The 22,484-nt window shown below is 35.1% G+C and overlaps 1 protein-coding gene across 1 annotated transcript in view; it reads left to right on the top strand.

Annotated features, from left to right (window-relative positions):
• LOC132696547 (neuroligin-4, Y-linked) overlaps positions 1–22,484 on the top strand; it is a 482,552-nt gene that overhangs the window by 426,350 nt on the left and 33,718 nt on the right. The gene's annotated exons all lie outside the window — the stretch shown is intronic.

Below are 22,484 nucleotides of genomic sequence, written 5' to 3'. Positions count from 1 at the left end.
ACGCCGGTAGTATTTCTTACCTGAAAATGGTTTCGGAACTTCTCTGATAGCATAATTAAGGGCAAGAATTCCTCCGTAACTCTCCGAATAAATGTGCTGCAAATTATATTACCAAAGTTGCTCGGGAATGAGCATTAATTGTCTGCACACTGTTATGCCTGAGGAACTTAAAACGAGCACCATTTTTGTAGTTTTCCTTGCCGTAAACTGGCATACTTTGTAAATACCATTCAGTCAAGATATTTTGCTGGGCCCTGCCTAAGTTACCCGGATGTTATAGTGATGAATGTTTGGTTATAGTTGCTCTCTGTGGCCCACGAATAATGATTATATATAAATATACATATAAATTGTATGTAATTGAATTTATGAACGGAAGTATTTGAAGGTAATTGGAGTTAAGAAATAGTATATTATGCAAGAAGTGCGGTAAACGGCATTTGACTCACGAATTTGTTTGACACCTGAGTTAAAAAGTTTACCGAACGTGTTGCATACTATACTTTTTGTACGACCGCTAGTTCTTGGGCACATTTTGACATGACCGTCAGAATTGACAAACGTCAAAATTCAAAGCGTGGGAAATATCTCCAAAAACATCCGATTGCTCCCAAACTCGTGCGGTAAAATCCCGGAAATGTAAGCATAATAACTGTAGGCACGATGCATATCTATTGAATTATATCCACCTACCGGTTTATTGGAGAACCCAGAATTTGGGAAAACTGATTGTTTATATTATAAAGTCAGCATGTAAATTTTGGCGAATGTTGTATTTTTTTTTAGTCAATAAAGTAAGGAGGTATATACATATTGGGATTAATTGTTAAAAACACATGCCCAGAAGACCATTTGTTGACCCTAGACAAAACTTTCACATATTTGGCTGTAAACGACATGTTCGCTGCTGTAACTCAATTTGATGCAGACGTTACTCTAATATGTAAAGCAACAGAAGAGGAAGTTTGAGAAACATTAGAAATTTTAAGCTTTACTTCTGAGCTTTGTCAAATCATTCTGATGAGAGAAAATGTGGCTAAAAAAGCGATGACAATGGCGATGACAACGATTTCAATATTGGAAATAACGACGAGAATGTGAACAACATGCTATCAGTAGAGACAGAGATTAATAGAGAAAAATTATAATAAGTTTAATTCTTCAAAGACCTGACCTCATTAAATATTATAAAATCAGTTTTGAGAAAAAATATAGAGGATGCGTTAATTCATATTAGTGTAGAGCGATAGAGAGAGCTGCGTTAGGTATGCCATGGAATCTTCAACACAAATGTTTAACATACGAAACATTTTCTTCTGGTGATACTTAAATTCCTTTCTGATGCGCTCTGCATTTCCTACTTAATAGCTGACATGTATCAAATTTTATTGAGCATTCTTCAATTAAACAATTCAGATCACAGTGATAGGAGAAACATTGAGTCAATCAATCTGTCGTTATCATCGCTATCATCATGTTCTAATGATTATTTGTTCTATATTATTTGCAATACGATTGTTCTGCTTTTTCTACATGTTTAACAGAATTTGCCCAACTTTGTGGAAGAATGTTAAAAACTTCGGTTTCTATAAGTTTGAGGACATTGGAGTTAACACGGGGAAAAACATTGTTACGACGAATGGCAGACTTCACTTGGTGCCAAACATGTTCAATGGGATTAAATATACAGTGGTAAGGTGGAAGCCTTAAAACTGTATGCCCTAGATTTTTTGCATAATTATCACAGACGTATTCCTTTTTAGGCCCAACCTTTGTAGAACCTCAATTAATTGCTTTTTTGTTTAATCTTCGTGAAAATCTTCTTCTTCTTCAACTTCTTGGAGATCCGTCGATCTGTTAATTCTAAAGCTGCCTCTGAATCTTTTCCTGTGACGTGGATTGCCAACTATCTTTCCACCTTTTAGGTGGTCCCCGGGAGGTCTTGGGCCGGGGGGTTGTTTTCCAGGACTATTCTGCGAAGTCCGTTCTCGTCTATCCGTTTTACATGGTTGTACCACTGCCTCTTAGGTTGTCTTCCCCATCTCACAATATCTTGTATCCCGCACTGCTCTCTGACATCTGTGTTTCTTACTCTGTCTCTTTTTGTTTTCCCCACTATTGTCCTCAGTGTTTTCATCTCTGCTACCCTTAGCATTTGTTTCGTGTTGTTGGTGTCTTCGGGGACTTCCATGCCGTACGTCATGATGGGTCTGATACAAGTCTTGTAGATTCTAATTTTGCTATCCTTGGTTATGTATGAATTGGACCAGACTATATGCGGATGCTTTGTTAATCTGGCTCCTTGTGTCTTTAACTGGGTCGTGGGTGCTTGATATATCTATGCCCAGATATCTGAATTGCATCACTTGTTCTATGGGTTTGTCCTCCACTACCAGCTTACATCTGAGCGGATCCTTCGCGATTGAGATACATTTGGTCTTGCTGATAGAAATGTTCATATTGAGTTGGAGGCTTTCTAGGAAGAACTGGAATAGTTGTCTCTGTAGGTCGTTTTCTGATTCGGCGATGATTGCTGCATCATCGGTGTAGTACACCATTCTAACACAGGTTGAGACCTGTTACTTTGTTTCTAATTTTATCCATGAGGAGATTAAACAAAAGGGGGCTTAGACTGTCACCCAGTCGGATTCCTCCCGGTGTTGGGACATTTTCAGTGAATTTATCTCCTACCTTGACCTTTGTTACGTTATTGTTATTTAGGTTTTGGATTATCTTCGTTATGTTCCATTAATATCTGTAAAACGTCTCCCAATCGGACCCTATCAAATGCCTTTGTTAGGTCAATGAAGCAGATATACGCTGGCATGTTGTTATCTGTGGCCTTTTCTTTTATTTCTTTTATTATGAACATTGCGTCTGTTGTTGGCCGTCCCTTTGTGAAGCCCTGTTGTTCTTCAGCATTCTTAATTTGTGCTTCCAGTTTGTCCTTGAGAATACTCGTGAAGAGTTTCATTACTGTATTCCAGAGAGTTATTCCTCTATAGTTTTCTGGGCAGGTTTTTAGTCCTTTCTTGAATACAGGTATGGTGATGCTGTTATGCTATTCGTCTGGTGTTTCCGTTTTGTTTACGATTTTGTCAAATAGTTGCGTTAGTCTTCTTGCGAGCTCGGGGCCTCCATATTTTAAAAGCTCGTTGGGGACGCCGTCCGGTCCGGGTGATTTTCTGTTTTTCAATTTCTTTAGTTTTGCTTCCACCTCTTCAACAATGATCGTACCACTCATATCTGTCTCGTATTCGTTTATATTCTGCATTTCCCCAGCATCGTAAAGCTCTCTATAATGCTGTTCGTGAAAATAAATGTCATTATTGTACATGTAATTTTGGATTGTTGCTTTTATGTCACATGAGGAAGGGGTTTTAGTCAACTGTCTACTGTGATAACTTGTCCACATTGTCCATTATAATTACGCTATTAGGAGGAATGTTAGGAACTAGTTTGTTTTTAAAAGTAAATATTTGGCCTTTGTTGTTCTCTGTAAATCTTAATTTTTTCTAGATATTCCAGTCGCCATTCTCGAATTCGAAAAGATTCTATTAAAACTTGCCTTTTGTCAATTTTTTTAAATCTAAAACCCATGTGTTGAATACACTTCCATAAGGTAGTTCTGCCACATTTAACAGCGGTTTCATCTTCTTCAAGCCTCCTAATTAAGATATCTAATGTAGGCACACTTTGTTCCTCATATAACTGGTAAATTTTACGCCGTATTATATCTTGATCAGCATCGCTTCTGTTTTTCCTCGCTGAAATGGGGTTATTCACAATTTTCCATATAGTTGATGTTGGAATTTTCGTCAATGCGGCCGTTTCTTCTAAAGATGCTTGCTTGCTGGTACCACGTTCAATGAGAATTAAATAAACATTGTTTATAACTTCCTTAGTCTCAATAGAATAATGTTTTCTACATTTGGGCGGAAGCATCTCCTGAAATACACTAGACTCGCACATATTTTGCATAATTCGTACACGACTGAACACACGCTGTATTACACACGAAATGAAATAAGAATGATTACTAATAAACTCAAACTAAATAGTATACCAAACCAAAGAGTGTTAAACACACAAAAACACAATTTTACCTTAATTTAAATTCCGAAACTTTAGGTAATAATCTTGGATAATCCCATTCAAAACCAATTGGTCACTTTCTTATACCTAAAATATCAACAAATACCTAATATAAGAGCGAGCAAACCACGGACAGGCATTCAGCAGAGCGGCTTAGAAGAAGTCAACTGGTTTCCGCACGACATAACCGTATTGTAAATATTTTACTGTATTTTAATTAAATCAATAAAAATAAGATATAAATTTGTTAGACAGATACTATGAAAAGACATAGTATCTCATGCTAATTAGCCTTCTCATTCTTTAATATTGCGTGGCATAAAGAGGTTTCCCAAACATTGTGTTTTTTATATTTATGTCATTTGAAAGTAAACGAATGGGCTGACGATTTAGATTCTGGCGCGACCATGATGCTGAAGCAAAAAAGAAAAAGCAATGATAAAAAACTGATAATTTCATAACGCGTAAAACTTAATACATTTACCATCCACTAAAATAATTTGCGAAATTATCTAAATATTTTCTAGTGAATTTGTTACTGAATATCCAATTTTGTTATTTTGTTCTTATTCTTATGTTGGGAGTTTATTTTTGGAAACAACCAAAATTTTACTACAAAATCAATATAAAATCTATATAAATAAATAAAATTAATAAAACCCTTTGAAAATATTCTATATTACTTTTTTATGAATGGTAAAAAATTTCCGCGTTCCATTGTAAAATTTCAACAATAACATGAATGAAGTTATAGATTAATATCGTTTAAATCCACTGCGTTCCTCTCTTTAACTGGTCCTAATAATCTTAATGTAGAAGAGCATTTTGGTATAAATGTCAACATTGGCTGCGTCAACGTCTTAAGCATTTATATCCTTTATTTTTGCGCATAAAATGAAGCTTTTGGCGGAAAATATACCAATCTAAATATTATAATTATGTGTACCTACCCGCTCGATAAAATTTATATCTTCACCTAAAATGTATATATCGTCGTTATACGGCCGGCATCAACGAGTAATGCAAAAATGTACCTAAGCGGGAATGAAATATATCCTTGAATAATTCAAGTTGTTGCGGGAAATGGAAAAGCTGGCGAGAAAAGTTTGTATACCGCGTTCTCTGCAACTAAAATGAAATTTCTTCGCGTTTTCTTTAAAATGATGCTACAAAATCAAATCTAAAATGAAATTTTTTTGGAATTAATTTGAAATAATAATCAGGTTTTTGAACAACATTATCTAGATCGTATGGCCCTGTCGAAGTAATTTAATTACATCTTCACTTCGTCACTTCTTGGTCAGCCAAGAAGGTCCGCTAAAGAATTTAATAGGAGAACAATTATGGCCACATTTAAATTGTATTGCGTCATCAACCGTTATTCGAGAATCAAATTACTGTTAGTGTTGCCAAAACTAACCATTGAGACAGCTGAAAATAATGTTGTAGACCATTTTCTATACATTTGATGGTATTCCACTTGTCTTTAAAAGTAATGTCGAAAAAGAAATTTCTCAAGCTGCTTTACAATGCAAAGCGATTTTTTTTTTAGAAAAATTGCAATAAACGGGTAATTATTTGAAAAAAATTTAAGCGATTTTGTGCCCGAAGCAGTTTTAGAAGAAATTGTTGAGTAGCTTATTAACAATTATGATTATGAAATATGACAAAGAAGCTATTTAATAATTTTAAATTTTAGAAATTGACCCAAGAAAAATCCTAATTTTAATAATAAACAAATGAACTCCGTACTCTGTTTCGAGCAGTTCTCAACTGATTTTTACATCACATAAAAAGTATTTTATGAGCCACCAATAAATGAGGAATATGACAAAATCATGAGTGGAAAATTTTCTTGACGCTCGCCGGAAACTAATTTGGTAGAAAATGTGCGTATCTTCATTTTTTTAGTAAAACACATGAACACTGCCTCCACATTCTGCATTTCCGAGAGTTTTAAATTCAGTCGTTTTTTAAAAATGATTTCGGTTTAACTACCGCAGAAAAAAATTAGTGGCGTGTTGCCGGAGATTCAAACCGCTGTTTATGCGGGGCGATATCTCCTGAATCAGAGGCGTCTCAGAAAGAATCCTTTTTTCAAAAAAAGAAAAACTATTAGAAGATAAATTTAAATACATACTTTTAAGCTATTGTCAAAAATTGACAAAAAATAACAAAAAAATAACAAAACCCACCTTTTTTTTAAGTTTTCGGGATTAAACTACTGTCAATTATTAGTAGTATAACTAAAGCAAAAATTTCATTAACTGTAAATTCGAAACAAAATTTAAACCAGAAGCATTTTACTTCTTGACACTATGTTACTGTGCCGTAAGTTCTTTTTAAAAACTGATGACCGATGGTTATTCTCTGCCAGGCTTCTCTATAACTTGTAATGTTATTTTGACTACTACTGAAGATTAAAGATCTGCTGGTGTCTGATCTAGTTTTACCGACTTGTTGGAAATAAAGCCCAAAAACGCCGCCCTAACAACAAAAATGTCTCTTATTTCCAAGATGGAAAATGAGGAATGTGGAATTATTTCATAAATTTTATAAGTCAGGTAAGATATAAGGGGTGTTTTTTTTCGATGTATAGAAATTTAAGTTGCAATAAAACAATGATGGATTATTCGATTGACATGAATTTTATTTATCCGAAAGATGATCTTGTGACATTACATTTTAAATATGATTTCTGGCATATGACCGCCACGGCTGGCGCGGATGTAGTCCAATCTGGACGTCCAATTTTCGATGACTTTTTCCAACATTTGTGGCCTTATATCGGCAATAACAGGGCGAATGTTGTCTTCCAAATGGTCAAGCGTTTGTGACTTATCCGCATAGACCAATGACCCACAGAAAGTAGTCTAGCGGTGTTAAATCACAAAATCTTGGAGGCCAATTCGGAGATCCAAAACGTAAAATTAGGCGGTGACCAAACGTGTCTTTCAATCAATCGATTGTGGGACGAGCTGTGTGACATGTTGCGCAGTCTTGTTGAAACTACATCTCCTGGACATCATGGTTATTCAATTCAGGAATGAAAGAGTTAGTAATCATAGCTCTATACCTATCACCATTGACTGTAACGTTCTGGCCATCATTGTTTTTGAAGAAGTACGGACCAATGATTCCACCAGCCCATAAAGCGCACCAAACAGTCAGTTTTTCTGGATGTAACAGTGTTTCGACATGCACTTGAGGATTAGCTTCACTCCAAATGCGGCAGTTTTGTTTGTTGGCGTAGCCATTCAACCAGAAGTGCGCTTCATCGCTAAACAAAATTCGCTTATGAAAATCGGGAACAAAGGCAATCTCGTTTTGGGCCCATTCGACGAATCTACGCCTTACGTGATGATCGTTTGGCTTCAATTCTTGCACGAGTTGGAATTTTGTAAGCACGTAAACCAAGATCCTTCCGCAAAATCTTTCATAAAGTGGATGGACACAGATCGAATTCCTGTGCTCGATGGCGGATGGACTCATTCGGGTCTTCCTCAATGCTACGCTCTACAGCAGCAATAGCTTCTTCTGTACGCACCGTACGGCGTCTCTGGGGATGCGAGTTATCAATAAGAGTAAACGTAGTGCGAAAACGTTCCATGGTTAATCAAATTAACTGCTCTGATGGACCATTTTGTCGACGATAAAATGGACGTAGTGCGCGATACGTATTCCGCACAGAACCATTGTTTTCGAAATAAAATTGCACTATTTGCAAGCGTTGTTCAGGCGTGAGTCTATTCATGATGAATTGCCAAACCAAACTGAGAATAAATCACTTGACAGCTGCTAAATCGGTTGCTATCTTGAACAGTAATACCAACTTAAAGTTCTATACATCGAAACAAAACACCCATTACATCAGAAATGAAAGAGTTAAATAAGTAAAAAAAAAGGGCAAAGAAGGTACCATTTGCACTCTAAATATGGGCTGTTAAGTACCATCGGCAAATAGAATGACCAAAAAACAAGTAACCGATTTACAACTGATCACAATATCTGCCTAATTTATCAAAAGTTTACCACTTATTCTATAGCTTAAAGGAGTAATGTGACCCCCCACCTATGGATGCTCTTCTAAAGCTTACAGCCTCCCTGGCAGCTCCATTTTTGACAAGTAGTGTTATCCATTGTTTCCTTACAATTTCATCTTTTGGTAAACAAAAAAATAAAATGTGAATTGAATGACACTATCTGGATAAGTGATTATTATATCAAAACTAGGAAACAGATATATATATATATATATATATATATATATATATATATATATATATATATATATATATATATATATATATATATATATATATATACATATATATATATATATATATATATATATATATATATATATATATATATATATATATATATATATATATATATATATATATACAACTCTACAAAAAAAAATTGGGATAGAGAACATGGATCAGTTCCATAACTGGTCCAAAAACTTGTTGACTTATTCACACAAGAGAGGTAGGTGTTACTTATGAGTCAAGGACATAGTTTACTTTCCAGCCAAGCAAGTGTTGGGAAAATAGAGACTAATTAAGATCTCTTCTTCCCATATAATATTTTTCTTACTCAAGTTGTCCCGAATCCAACAAGCAGATTTACAAAATCAGTATATGTTGATAGAACTGTTTCTATTTAATCAGTGTGAAATTGTGTATGTACGTACTGACCTTCCAATGAAGTACCCCAAAATTTTGAATAGTTACCTACAATTAATGGTAATTCTCAAAAATTTCCTGTAATGCCTTCAGACTTCCCAAACATATCCATCCTGGAGATTTATCGTTTACAATATTTCTGATGCAGCTGAACTGATTGTGATAATTCCCCACTTTCTGCTGTAATAATTTCTATAATTTTTGACCACCTGAAAGGCAATTTCGTTTTCACTAAGAGTGATGACAAACGAAAACTTTCCCACATTGAGTTTTACAAGGATTTGTAATTTGTAATTATCAAGTTGCATTTCTTGTGATTGTTCAAATAAAACTCACAGCTTAATTGTTTTCTTATATTTCCCTTAATTCTTGTACACTAACACATCTGCCCGATGTAGCTATTTAAGTGTATCGTGCAGTTTGTTAAATCACTCGGGTTTGTCTTGGATCAGGTCCTCATATTTGCCACACTTGTAATTTCGTTACAAGCACAAATTAAACACTTTTAAATCTTTTAAATTAACTTGTACATAAGGCAACACTTACCCGTATATAGGCAAATTCTTTTTCTTACAGTTTTGACCACAAATAAAATTTTTTCACAAAAATACCAAAAAGGTCCGGAGCGAATCATAAGCACCAAAAATGCAAACACCAATGGCACAGACTGTTTTCTGATTTCAGGGACTAATTTTGTCGTTCTTATGAAAATTAGTTTTTTTTTTTTGTGAAAAATTACGGCATTGTGGTAACTCAGTGGTTGGAGGTGACATGCGCACGAAAATATCATAGCCACCTGCGGCGCATCACATTTGTACCGTAGTAGGGTCACTGTATGTCTTATAGCTATATGGTTTCTATACAATAATAGAAAACACGAATGTTATGGCTAAAATCGCAAATTATTCCTTGCCGTATTACCTCAAGTCCTACTGTGCGGCGGCAATGTCGTTATTTTTGTTTGTCTCCCTTCCTTTTACACTACACTTTTCGTGTTTGAGCGCACGCTATCGTTACTGCGGAGTTTTGCGAGGATTTGCCGCTTAACCGCCGCCTTTTTTAACGCTTCCACCCTCGAAAATTTCTTACTTCTGGAATTAATTTAACAAGAGCAAATTTGCTTTGTAAATTATATCCGGTTTTTGTTCTTTGATTTTGCTTGTTTCGTCGGATTCCGGCTACGAAGTTTTTATAATTAAAAGCATTTTTGGTCCTTAAAGCTTTAACCCACATACTGACCTTTTGTTATACAGGACGATTCATGTTTATTGTCATGCTAAACGTTCTGGAAAAGAAACAGAAAACTTTTGTTTTTATTTTTTTTTTACATTTTATTGCAGAGTTCGATACTAAATACGTCTGACACCTATCTCAAACAGTCAAAAAAAATCAAGGTGCTTTTCAAAAGTTAAAACTGAAAATTATAATTTTTTAACTAACCGTAAATAAAGCAACAACATCATTTCTTTCCATTTAGGAAATGCACAAATATGAGAACATAATAGAATTTTTGTTTTGTTTAGTTATACGGTCAAATAGATGATTTATTTGGTATATCTTCTATCTCTCAACATTTTTTAAATACAAGCGAATTATAATTATTTCCCTGCTAACAAAAATCTCCATTAACAGAAGCCCCCACGTAACAGATAACTTAAGCTAGAACTCTGACTGATGCAGTAATAAATTGACTAATCACATCGGAAGGGCTATAGAACGACCGCAACCATATCTTAAACCTTTTTTTTTCTAATTCCGTCTTCTAGCGAAGGTTGGATAACATCCTAGCTATACGGATTTTATTTGCAGCAGCTTTTGATAGCTTACTAGAATTTAGCCCAAACCAGTCTCTGAAATTTTGCCGAGGTTCTTCGCCTTCCTTAACTTATTTTGGGCCCTCTCATAACATGAGATGAGTGACATAACACGATTTAAGTTTCTTTCCTTTAAAGGTATTTTCTATTTCTTCCCTGGTTCCTATTCCGTTTAAAAGCCGTGCATTTGACACTGTGTTCACTGATATGCGCAATATTCATCAGTAACACCAACTTTCGAACTAACCAAAACTAACCATTTCGGCTTTATTCAATGTCTGGGTTTAGATTTTACAAGCAATGCAGTGATAAGTGCAAATACAACTTTCATCTGGATATCATCCAAAGTGACCAGTGAAGCACGTAGAGCTACTCTCTATTTTTAATGAACTGATTATTTGATTCATTCGTACTGAAACGGCATGCAATTAAAATGTGTACTGTACTCATAAACTACTGATTTTAGAAAAAAAAGTTTATACAAAAATTTTATGGTTTAAATTAAATTTTAAAATTATTTATTATCTACATATACAGGGTGGCCGATAAGTGCTTTACCGAAATTAGTTTCAAACTTTTAAATATATATTTTGATATTTTTAGAATCCTTGAGAAAAATAAACGTAATTTTTATAGGCACTACTTATTCGAATTTTGTGTAGTTTAGACAGAAATTGAGGTTATATATTTTTTATGCAAAATTATGTTCTTGGTAAATATCGTCTTTCACGGCTGGCAGTAATACCTACTTAATCAAATTTTGCTTCTAATGATCTGCTATGACTAAGTATTTTAAAATTATACTGGGTGTCTTAAATTAATTTTTATAATGAGACACCCATCTTTTTGATATTTTTCCTCAAAGCGCGTCAAAATACCTGTAATTTTGTAATTATTTTTAAAAAAATTGTAATGCCATATCTTATATTTTATATAATTTTATGGTTTCTCTTCTTCAGCTGCCTATCCACTACTATTGGATGTTGGCGATCACATTTCCGTATGCTACCTTGTCCATTGCTGTATCTACAAGGTCCCCGATATTTTTCAAGCCAGTCCATTCCCTTAGGTTTCTAAGCCATGACATTTGTTTCCTTCCTACGCCACGCTTGCCCTCTATCTTACCCTCGACGATTAGCTAGAGAAGCCGATATTTTGGATTCCTCATTATGTGTCCGAAATAGGCCGTTTTTCGTTTTTTTATGTGTAATGGAATTTCTCTGTCTCTGCCCATTTTTCTCAAAATTTCCTCGTTTGTAACCCTTTCGACCCATGATACTCTCAGCATACGGCGGTAAGTCCACATCTCAAACGCTTCTAATCTATTAATTGATGTTGTTTTGAGCGTCCATGTTTCCATACCATATAATAGAACGGACCATATATAGCACTCGACGTATCGTCCTCTTAGGTTCAGGCTTGTGTCTCTGTTGGTAAGTATATGTTTAAATTTGAGAAAATAGCTCCGGGCTATTTCTATTCTGGCTTTGATTTCTTTGTCGTTGTCCCAATCGTCATACAGCCAACTACCCAAGTGTCTATATTTCTTGACTCGTTCCAAAGCCATTCCATCGACGACAAGTTGCGCATTTACATAAGGCACCCTGTCCCTACTGATTATCATAAACTTTGTTTTATTACTATTTATTTTTGGTCCATAGTTTTTACTGGCGTCGTTTAGTAGAGTAATCAGTTGTTGTAAGTCTTGGATATTATCCGCTATCAAGACAGAATCATCCGCGTACCTAATGTTATTCACATATACTCCATTTACTTTGATTCCGATGTCCTTATCTTCGAATGCTTCGCCAAAAATGGCTTCTGAGTACACGTTAAACAAAAGTGGGGACATGATGCATCCTTGTCTCACTCCTCTACGTATTTCTATATCTTGTGTTTTCAGTTCGTTTGTTGTTATATGTGCAGTTTGATGCCAATATAGATTTTGAATGCAGCGAACATCTTTACCATCTACATCCATTTTTTGTAATATCTCGATTAGTTTTGTGTGCTGCACTCTATCAAAGGCCTTTTCGTAATCAACAAAACAAAGAAAGACGTCCTTTTTTACATCGCAACAATTCTGAACCAGTACGCGAATACTGAAAAGAGCCTCCCGTGTCCCTATTCCACTCCTAAACCCAAATTGTGTGTCTTTAATACTGTCCTCACATTTTCTATATAACCTGTGGTGTAAGACTTTAAGAAATATTTTTAGTGTATGGCTCATCAGACTTATTAATCGATGTTCTTTGCAGCTTTTTGCATTTCTTTTTTTAGGTAATGGAACGAAGGTAGACCTTAACCAGTCTGTGGGGTACCTGCCAGTGCTGTATATCTTATTGAAAACAACTTCCAATAAAGACAGGTTATCATCGTCTATTAGCTTAATGATCTCGGCTGGCACTTCATCTGGTCCGACTGCCTTGTTATTTTTTGAAAGTTGTATCGCTTTACGAATTTCCTCTTTTGTTATCGGTGGTCCACTCAACGATTCACCCGCAGGGTTAATTTCGAGGTCCGTTCTCTCACTGTCTTGGAATAGTTTTCTTATGTATTGCTCCCACATTCTTCTTCTTTCATCCTTTTCCAGGATTATCTCGTTTTTGTCGTTGACTAGAACTATTGCTGCCTTGGTTTTATATATTCCAGCTACCTCCTTTAGCTTTTTATGTTCGCTATGAGTATCATGTATCTGTTGGAGTCTCTCTATTTCTTGGCATTCTTGCTCTAGCCACTTTCTTTTAGCTTTTCTGATTTCAGATCTAATTCTAGAATTTAAAAGCCTATATTGATCAGGGTTTACATTTTTATGTTTACGTCTCTCGTCCATCAGTCGTAGAATTTCCTCTGTCATCCATTTGTTCTTAGGAATAGGCTGACGGTATCCTAGTATGTTCTGAGAAACAGAGTTCATGGTTTTCTTCAAGCTATCCCATATATTGTCGACTTGATATTCTCCAATCGTCTCTTGCAGTCTCGCCAGTCCATCATTTAGTTTTTGTTGCAGAGTCGTCCTTACTTCTTCGTTTTTTAGTATTTCAATAGCTAACTGAGGTTTTCGTTGCTGTCTCTTAACAAGTGAAAGCTTTACTTTATAGGAAGCCAAAAGAAGAACGTGATCGGACGGCACGGCGGCGCCCGGGTATGTACAGACTCGCTTGAGTGATGTGCCAAATCTCTTGTTTATCAGTATAAAATCGATTTGATTTCTAACGATGATATCCTTATTATCCTGAGGTGATCTCCATATATAAAGTCTTCTAGGGGGTAACGAAAACCAACTGTTTGTTATTTTAAAGTTCTCTTCCTGGCAAAATTGTACCAGTCGATCTCCCCTATGGTTTCTATCACCCAATCCATATGGACCGACAATTTGGTCTGCTTGTAAAGAACCGATCTTCGCATTGAAATCGCCTTGTATTATATTGATTTCGTGTGGCTTGGTTAACCCTAGAAGTTCCTTTATCTCGCCATAAAATTTGTCCACTTCGTCATCGCCTCTATCGAGAGTTGGGGCGTACACTTGGATTATGTTGATGTTAAGCGGCTTTGTTCGAATTTTTAATAACATTGTTCTGTCTGAGTAGGGAACAAAGTCAGTAACACTTCCAGCTATTTCTTTGGTGACTATGACCCCTACACCTCTTCTGTGGTCCCTGTCATTGTTACCTGAGTAGTAAAATCTTTTGTTTTCCATGTTACATTCTCCTGCTCCTGGCCACCAGGTTTCGCTTATTCCTAGGATGGATATCTTCAATCTGTCCATTTCGTGTATTATGTTGGCTAGTTTCCCAGCCGCGTACATACTCTGGACATTCCATGTCCCTATGTTTAAAACATCGTTACAAATATTTTTGACTCCGGGGATTCTTAGCACCCTCGTTATGCCGGAGACTGAGGGCCGATTTTTTGTGGTTTCTTCCATGTGATTTTCTTGGGATAAATACTTCAGTGGTTTCCCGTTGCCTTCTGAAGGTAATTTTTAATCAAGGTTGTCTTCCTTTAGGCTGACTGTCTTACTGGACTTGCGAGATCAGCCTTCCCTTGAAGATTGTTCTTCCGCCTTCCGGACCATTGGAATATTCATATCTCTTCTGCTCCTTCTGCCGTTGACTATCTTCACCGTACCCTGGCAGGGGCCCTTACAGAGTGCTATCATCCGGGCCAGATGAACCCTGGTTTTTTAACGAGGTGTTACTCCTCGATCCCTCCTCCTTCCTCATCTCTTGCGTGATGAGACCCCAGGCTTGGGACTGGCATAGCGGAGTTTCAAGGAATGATATTTAAATAAAATTTTAAATATCATTCCTTAAATTTAAAATTTTCATTAATAGTAAAAAACTCACTTACATTTTACCCTAGTAGCCTATGGCAACCAAATAAGTTTTTATAATTGTTTTAAGTGACGTTATAATTAAGAATCAGAGTGTGACAGATGTGATTTTACTCAAGCAATATTATTATTACTTAAGTTGAAAATATATACGGTGCAAGAAAAAACAGCCTGAATGTTTTTTATCGAATTCGTCCAACTCTGGCTCTTAGGGAGTATTGAAGAAGTTTCCAGAAAAGAAGCTATTTCGAAAAATTTATGCAAAGTTTAGGCAGCCTTCTGTCAACGTCCAAGAAAAGACCACGACAAGTTTTAACAGAGGAGAAGCAGTTGGATATACTACTACATTTTGAGAATATAATAAAATCCTCCACTCGTCAAGTCCCCTTGGAGTTGAATGTTAAAAGAACTAGCCTCAGAAATTGTTTCGAATTAAATAAGCGAAAAGCATTTAAGTTTTTACCGGTGCTGTATCTAAAGGAACAGGACTATGATGCAAGTCAAGCTCTTACCAGATCTTACCCCACTAGACGTTTTTTTGGGGGACAATTAAAGATATGGTATATAAAGAATGATGCACTAAGGTAAATGAACTACAAAGGTGAATTAGAGAAACTGTAGTCCAACTAAATAACACCGATTTTATTTCTACTTCTATAAAACATGTAGAGGTTGTTTATACAACGTGCATTATTCAAAATGGTGGACATGTTGAAAACCTACTGTAGGTTTTCTATTTTGTTTTACCTTAGTTTTTAATTTAAGTGTTACAGTTACTGTTGTTTGTTGCTTTTACTTGTTACTGGTACTTGTTTTAAATTTTTGAACTTCTGTCAAAACTATACATATTATTTTACATCGACGACGATATGAAAAATGATGACGTTTTAATTTCCTAAGCCTATAAATCTCTGTATCACCTATTGCAAAAATCCTTAAAATTAATAATAAAAAGAAGAATGATATGCTTTCTTTAAATTCTTATGTGTCAGTATTTCGAAAACCATTAGATTCAGGTATAGTACCAAATTATGGGTATTTTGACCGGCTTGGAGAAAAAATATCAAAAAAATGTCCTTTAAATTAAGGCCCCCCGTATAATTTTAAAATTCCTAGTAATCGCAGATTGTTAGAAGGGAGTAAAAATGTGTTTAAAATTTGATCAAGTAGTCAGTACCGTCAGCCGTGGAAGACCATATTTACTAAGAACATAATTTTGCATAAAAAATATATAATCTCAATTTCTGTCTAAACTACACAAAATTCGGATAAGTAGTTTCTATAAAAGTTTTTTTTTTGGCAAGGATTCTAAAAATATCAAAATTTATAACTAATATCGGTCCAGCACTTATCGGATATCCTGTATATGTAAAAAATAAATAATTTTAAAATTTATTTTAAACCATAAAACTTTTGTATAAACTTTTTTTTTCTCAAATCGGTGGTTCCTGAGAAAAGGTGCATGCCCCTAATAAAGTGCAAACCCTGAACATCCAGTATATTATATTATGTATTATACTTTTTTTAATTTCAATGTAGCAACCACAAAACAAATATCCGCGAAAAAGTTTGTAAATCTATTCTAGATGAGTTGAATTGAGCGAAATTTACTCTAAACTAAAATCACTTGACATAGGAAATCAATGTATTGACTTTCTGTGTCAAAAAATCTAAAAATCTAAAAAACTATCAGTTTTGTCTATAACCCAATTATTTTCGTCGTAGATTCCAAAGTTTAACCTAGCACCGTCGATGTTTCCTTCTTGTTAGCAATATATTGCTACATTCTTGTGCACGAGCTTCTACCTCACAATCTCATATTAGTAAATCAATCGACGACGTTTTTATTCTTACAGAAACGAGTCTAGCAAATAAAATTTAGAAAACTCCACTAGCATCATTATATAGCGGTAAAACTTTTCCGCCAATTAATTGCATTTTCAAACGAAACTGATTTTCGCACTGGCTGAACCAGGCAAGAAGCCGCAATAAACGCTAAAATAGTTTTAATCAAGACTGTATATTTAGTTCCGTATTAAAGATGAATCTAGGTTACAAGATCTCTTCGTTACACGCCCTAATTAATTACCATGGCAAGGTTGTATCTTCATAAAAGATCTCCGTCCAATTATTCCGCGCTTTCTCCTGACAGGGGAGCACTAAGTTAGAGATAGACACGGTACTGGCGAATCATGCCTAGGGCACAAAATAAATTCGTAAATGTTAGCCGTAGAAAATAGAGCGTAGCTAAAAACGATTTTTAATCGTGAGTATACAACACAAGGACAGGAAAGCGGTAATATTAGCCAGACTTATTCGTCAGACCGTTATTTTTACGCGGAGCAGAAGCTCAGGTCCTAAAATTGATTAAGTCATATATAGGTTTCATTAAATATGGCAATGCTTACTTTTTCAGATATTAAAGAATATAATTTGCGTATAACACTTTTAGCGGTTCAATGATCATCATTTTTGTGGAGTTGTATTACTTGCATTCTGGAGCAAAGCCACAAGAAAAAACAGACTCTTAGGTGGCAAAAATTGAATCGAGATAAAACTGAAGAAACTTCGACACGACACATAAAAAAATATCGAATTTAATTACATCTAGAAATAAATATTATAGAACTATAATTAATTATGCAGGGTGTCCCGAAATTAGACGTCAATATGTTAACCACGTATTCTATGACCCAAAATAAGGATAAAAGTTCATATAAACTACTGTCCAAAACGTATTAGTTTTTAAAATACAGGGTGTTAAATTTGAAGTGATGGCGATTTTTTGAAAATATTTTCGTAAATATTTTTAAATAAAAATTTGGTACAGTTACTAAACTTTTTAGGTTCTATTTAACGAACTAGTATTAGATTGTGTTCAGGGGTGGGTAACACTGGGGGCGCGTGGGAAAATTTTGCCCCAAATTTTTTGTCGAATTTTCGTAATTTTGAGTGCAGAATTTGAAAATCTCAAGTTTTATACGTAAATAAAGTACCCTTGTCACACCTCGCAAGAACATACCGTTCTCGAGAAAAATGCTTTTGGAAATTTAATTACAAATTATTTTTTTTATTTTAATGTTTACAATCGAGTAAGCTTTGGAAGTTAATGACTCGCTTCATTTGTTTGCGTTGCTGGGTAAATAAAAATTAAATGTCAATTATTCGACAGCTTCCAACTTTGTTCATTGTGGGTAAAAAATAGTTTTTACTTGGCTTGTTTTTATAAATCCTTTTATTAACGAAAGACAAATCAAACTACCAACTGTAAAGGCAAAGTCGAGCTCTACGGCTACTGAAACTTCGAAATGGTTTTCTCGAATTTGATTTCCTGCCATACGTATCCTTTTGCGCAACATCTCCTCGCTAGCGACTTCTGTTGCACATACTATATCTCTTCTACGACCCCAAAAATAGTAATCTAATGGATTCAAATCCGGGGAACGAAGAGGCCGCGGAATAGGACCACCTCTTCCAATCCATCTGCGCCGGACCGCTCGTTCAGCCAGTTTCTAACATTAACACCGTAATGAGCTGGTGCTTCGTCTGGCTGAAAATGAAGCTGATTTCGGACATTCAATGGAAGATCGTCTAAAATATTGTCAACATGAGCTTCTAAAAAGTTAAGGTACTCATTTGCATTAAGCGTTACTGGAAGAGTGTGCCGTTTAATATCCCCGCCCATACATTAACAGAAAATCTATTTTGAAAATTTCCACGTCGCCCACCTGAGAATTTTCGTGTGACATGGGGATTGTGAATATTAAAAACACCATCTCTTGTAAATACACACACATAATAAAAGAAACGAGTTCCTCCAGGTTTCTTATCCACTAGCTAAACTACATTCCAAATTGTTGTAGAACTAACAATCAAAATAATCAATTCTTTAAGACATTTAAAAAAATGTTTCAATGCTAATTTTCACCTAATCGTCGTAGAGCAAGGTAGTGCGTCGTGTCACCGTCCCGTCGGAGTGGCGCTTTAAAAACATGTTAATTTAGTTACACGCAAAACGTTAAAAAGTTATGTGAACGGTATCATTTAATTTTTTTATCATGATTTTGAAGCACCTTTTACGGCAATGCTTATTTGGAAAATAACCTTAATGCTAACGCATTATAAGAGAGTGATTTTTGAAAAGATAGGTTAGGTTATTTTCACTAATCATAGAAAAATATCTCTCCGTAAACGAAATGCTGCCTACCCCAAACGAAATCCTGGATCCGCCCCTGAATTAATTTAACAATAGCAGTTGTAAAATTGTAAAATAATAGAAAAATGATATTAATTCCTATTGATCGCGGTATTCCCCAGAGTATGGAAACAGTTCGTATACTCCTTCAATTAAATTAAGTGCGTCTTCCAAATTATAATTTCCCTGCGATCCTCCCTGTCCACGATTACGTTCAAATGATCCACGCTCAACTCAATGCCTATGCGTAATAATAAAAACCCGGCGATCAGGTACTGGACGATTAGGAAACCTACGATACTTTTGTACCGCCTCCCCAGCTCTGCCATTGCAAAAGCCGTATTTAAAATCAATATCTGCTAATGCTCTATTTGAAAACAACTCAATCAAATTTAACAACATTTGTGTTAGCCACCCCTAAAGAGGGGTGGGTAACACAGGGGGTTTTAGTTCCTTAAATAGAGCCTAAAAAGTTTAGTAACTGTACCAAATTTTATTTAAAAATATTTACGTGTTTCAAAAATATTGACAAAAAATCGCCATCACCTCTTCAAATTTATTTATGTTAAAAACTAAGACTTTTTGGACCATAGTTTATATGAACTCTTATTATCATTTTGGGTCACAGAATATATGGTTAAAATATTGACACCTAATTGCGGGACACCCTGTATTATTGTTCTTTTAACACAATTGAAATTATAATTGGTTCACAAGATTAATATTATATAGGATGATCTAGTGCTGAGTAGAGATTTAAGAGACTAGATTGGGAATATGTGGCAAATACAACACGAAGTACTAGCAAGTCGCTCGTATATATTTAGTCACTTATATGTATTAATAAAAAATCCTACACACCTATGGCAAAATGTAGGGTGGGTCTATTGAGTCTATTATATAAAGTCTTGACATTTTGGTGGATGCTCAAGAATTCGTTGTATTTGCATACAAGTCATTAAAATTTGCCATTTCGCTTAAAATTTGACGACACATAATAATAGATTTTATAATATATTTTAAACAAAATTACAAATAATTGAACAGTAACGAAACGGTCATGGTAAACAATGCATTAAGGGTTATTTGTCTCCTTTTTCTTCTGTACAATAATTGCATAAAGGTTGTCACAGTTGAAGCTCTGGACACTACGTTTGTGCTGCTAACATAATAAAATTTATAACAAATTGAAATTCCATAAATTAATCAATTAAATCTAAAAAATGTAATTTTTTAATTTTGTAATTTAAGATTTTTGAACTTGGATTTACATGTGTCCGTAACATTGTGTTTTCTACATTCTACATGTAAAGTAATTTTCGGGAACTGTATAGACACAGTGTAATTTGTGCTTGTTGGATACACAAGGAAGGCCCTAACATTACCGAATTGCTATTTAAAAATGGGGACCCTATGCATATGATAAAGTATTTTCAATGCAGCATTAGCTTAAATCGGCTTGCAGTGAAAAATTTTGCTAATACAAGTACTGGGACACCTTGTTACCAGAATAAAAAAAATGTTAGCGTCTTAGTACACGTGGAGTATTGTTTTGTTTTCTAGCCAAATATCTTCGCAACTGAGGCCGGAATTTCTCACTATACTCCAATTTAAGCGGATACCGCCACTCTGAAGTAATTTGTACTGCAATCATATCGCTCTATCATTTGTAGAAAGCATTTTATTAGATTCAAGCCTTACTTAAAAATAAAAATTCTACGGCATTTATAAGTATAATTTTATAGTTAATGAAAAATTGATTTTAGGCTTTTGTTTTTCCTCCCTGGCTTACTATTCATATTCGGAGTGCCCCTGCAATTCCATTTTTTTTTGTTATTAGTCTAATACATATTGTTTTTGTAATTTCAGGAACCAAAAAAACTTTTGTGATTTGAAAATTATACTGTGAAGAAATATTTATTACTGAATTTTGGAAAAAAAATTAAACATCGGTGTAATAAGGTATTTTTTCTTTGATATTTTATGGTAGGAATAACCGCCATCGAGCACAGGAATTGGATCTGTGTCCATCCACTTTATGGAAGATTTTGCGGAAGGATCTTGGTTTACGTGCTTACAAAATCCAACTCGTGCAAGAATTGAAGCCAAACGATCATCAAGTAAGGCGTAGATTCGCCGAATGGGCCTAAAACGAGATTGCCGTTGTTCCCGATTTTCATAAGCGAATTTTGTTTAGCGATGAAGCGCACTTCTGGTTGAATGGCTACGTCAACAAACAAAACTGCCGCATTTGGAGCGAAGCTAATCCTCAAGTGTATATCGAAACACCGTTACATCCAGAAAAACTGACTGTTTGGTGCGCTTTATGGGCTAGTGGAATCATTGGTCCATACTTCTTCAAAAACGATGATGGCCAGAATGTTACAGTCAATGGTGATCGGTATAGAGCTATGATTACTAACTCTTTCATTCCTGAATTGAATAACCATGATGTCCAGGAGATGTGGTTTCAAAAAGACGGCGCAACATACCACACAGCTCGTGCCACAATCGATTTATTGAAAGACACGTTTGGTGACCGCCTAATTTCACGTTTTGGACCTGTGAATTGGCCTCCAAGATCTTGTGATTTAACACCGCTAGATTACTTTCTGTGGGGCTACTTAAAGTCATTGGTCTATGCGGATAAGCCACAAAGGCTTGACCATTTGGAAGACAACATTCGCCGTGTTATTGCCGATATACGGCCACAAATGTTGGAAAAAGTCATCGAAAACTGGACGTCCAGATTGGACTACATCCGCACCAGCCGTGGCGGTCGTATGCCAGAAATCATATTTAAAATGTAATGCCACAAGATTATCTTTCGGATAAATAAAATTCATGTCAATCGAATAATCCATCGTTGTTTTATTGCAACTTAAAGTGCTATACATCGAAATAAAAACACCCCTTATTAGTTGTATGGACCCATAAATGCTTTTTCCAACGAGACCATTTTTGTTAAAATCTGTTTTTGGAGCTTCAGCTTCAGCTATTTACTTAACAAAAAACACTAATCACCTGCTCACTCCTTTATCTTAATAAATGTTAACCAAAAAACATTCCAATTAGCTTAACATAGACAGAATATATATTTTATTGGTATGTGTACTAAGTGAATATTTTCCACGATATTCCTTTGAGGATAATACTTTACATTTGCACACTTATTTCGCCACCCAGCACATATGGAATTCCGTTTCAGCGGTACGAATTCCAAATAATTTTCCTATTAAATTAAATTTTAGCAAGGGTAACAGTGAATTGAAGTGAACTTATTTATATAGATTTTCCAGTGCCGACAATCTTCTTTATAATTTTTCACATCCAAAGAGTTAAACGTGACATTA

The sequence above is a fragment of the Cylas formicarius genome, unplaced genomic scaffold (genome assembly GCF_029955315.1).
Source record: "Cylas formicarius isolate icCylForm1 unplaced genomic scaffold, icCylForm1.1 PGA_scaffold_1__22_contigs__length_36826433, whole genome shotgun sequence".
NCBI classification, from domain to species: domain Eukaryota; kingdom Metazoa; phylum Arthropoda; class Insecta; order Coleoptera; family Brentidae; genus Cylas; species Cylas formicarius.
This window is presented reverse-complemented; position numbering and strand designations above follow the sequence as displayed.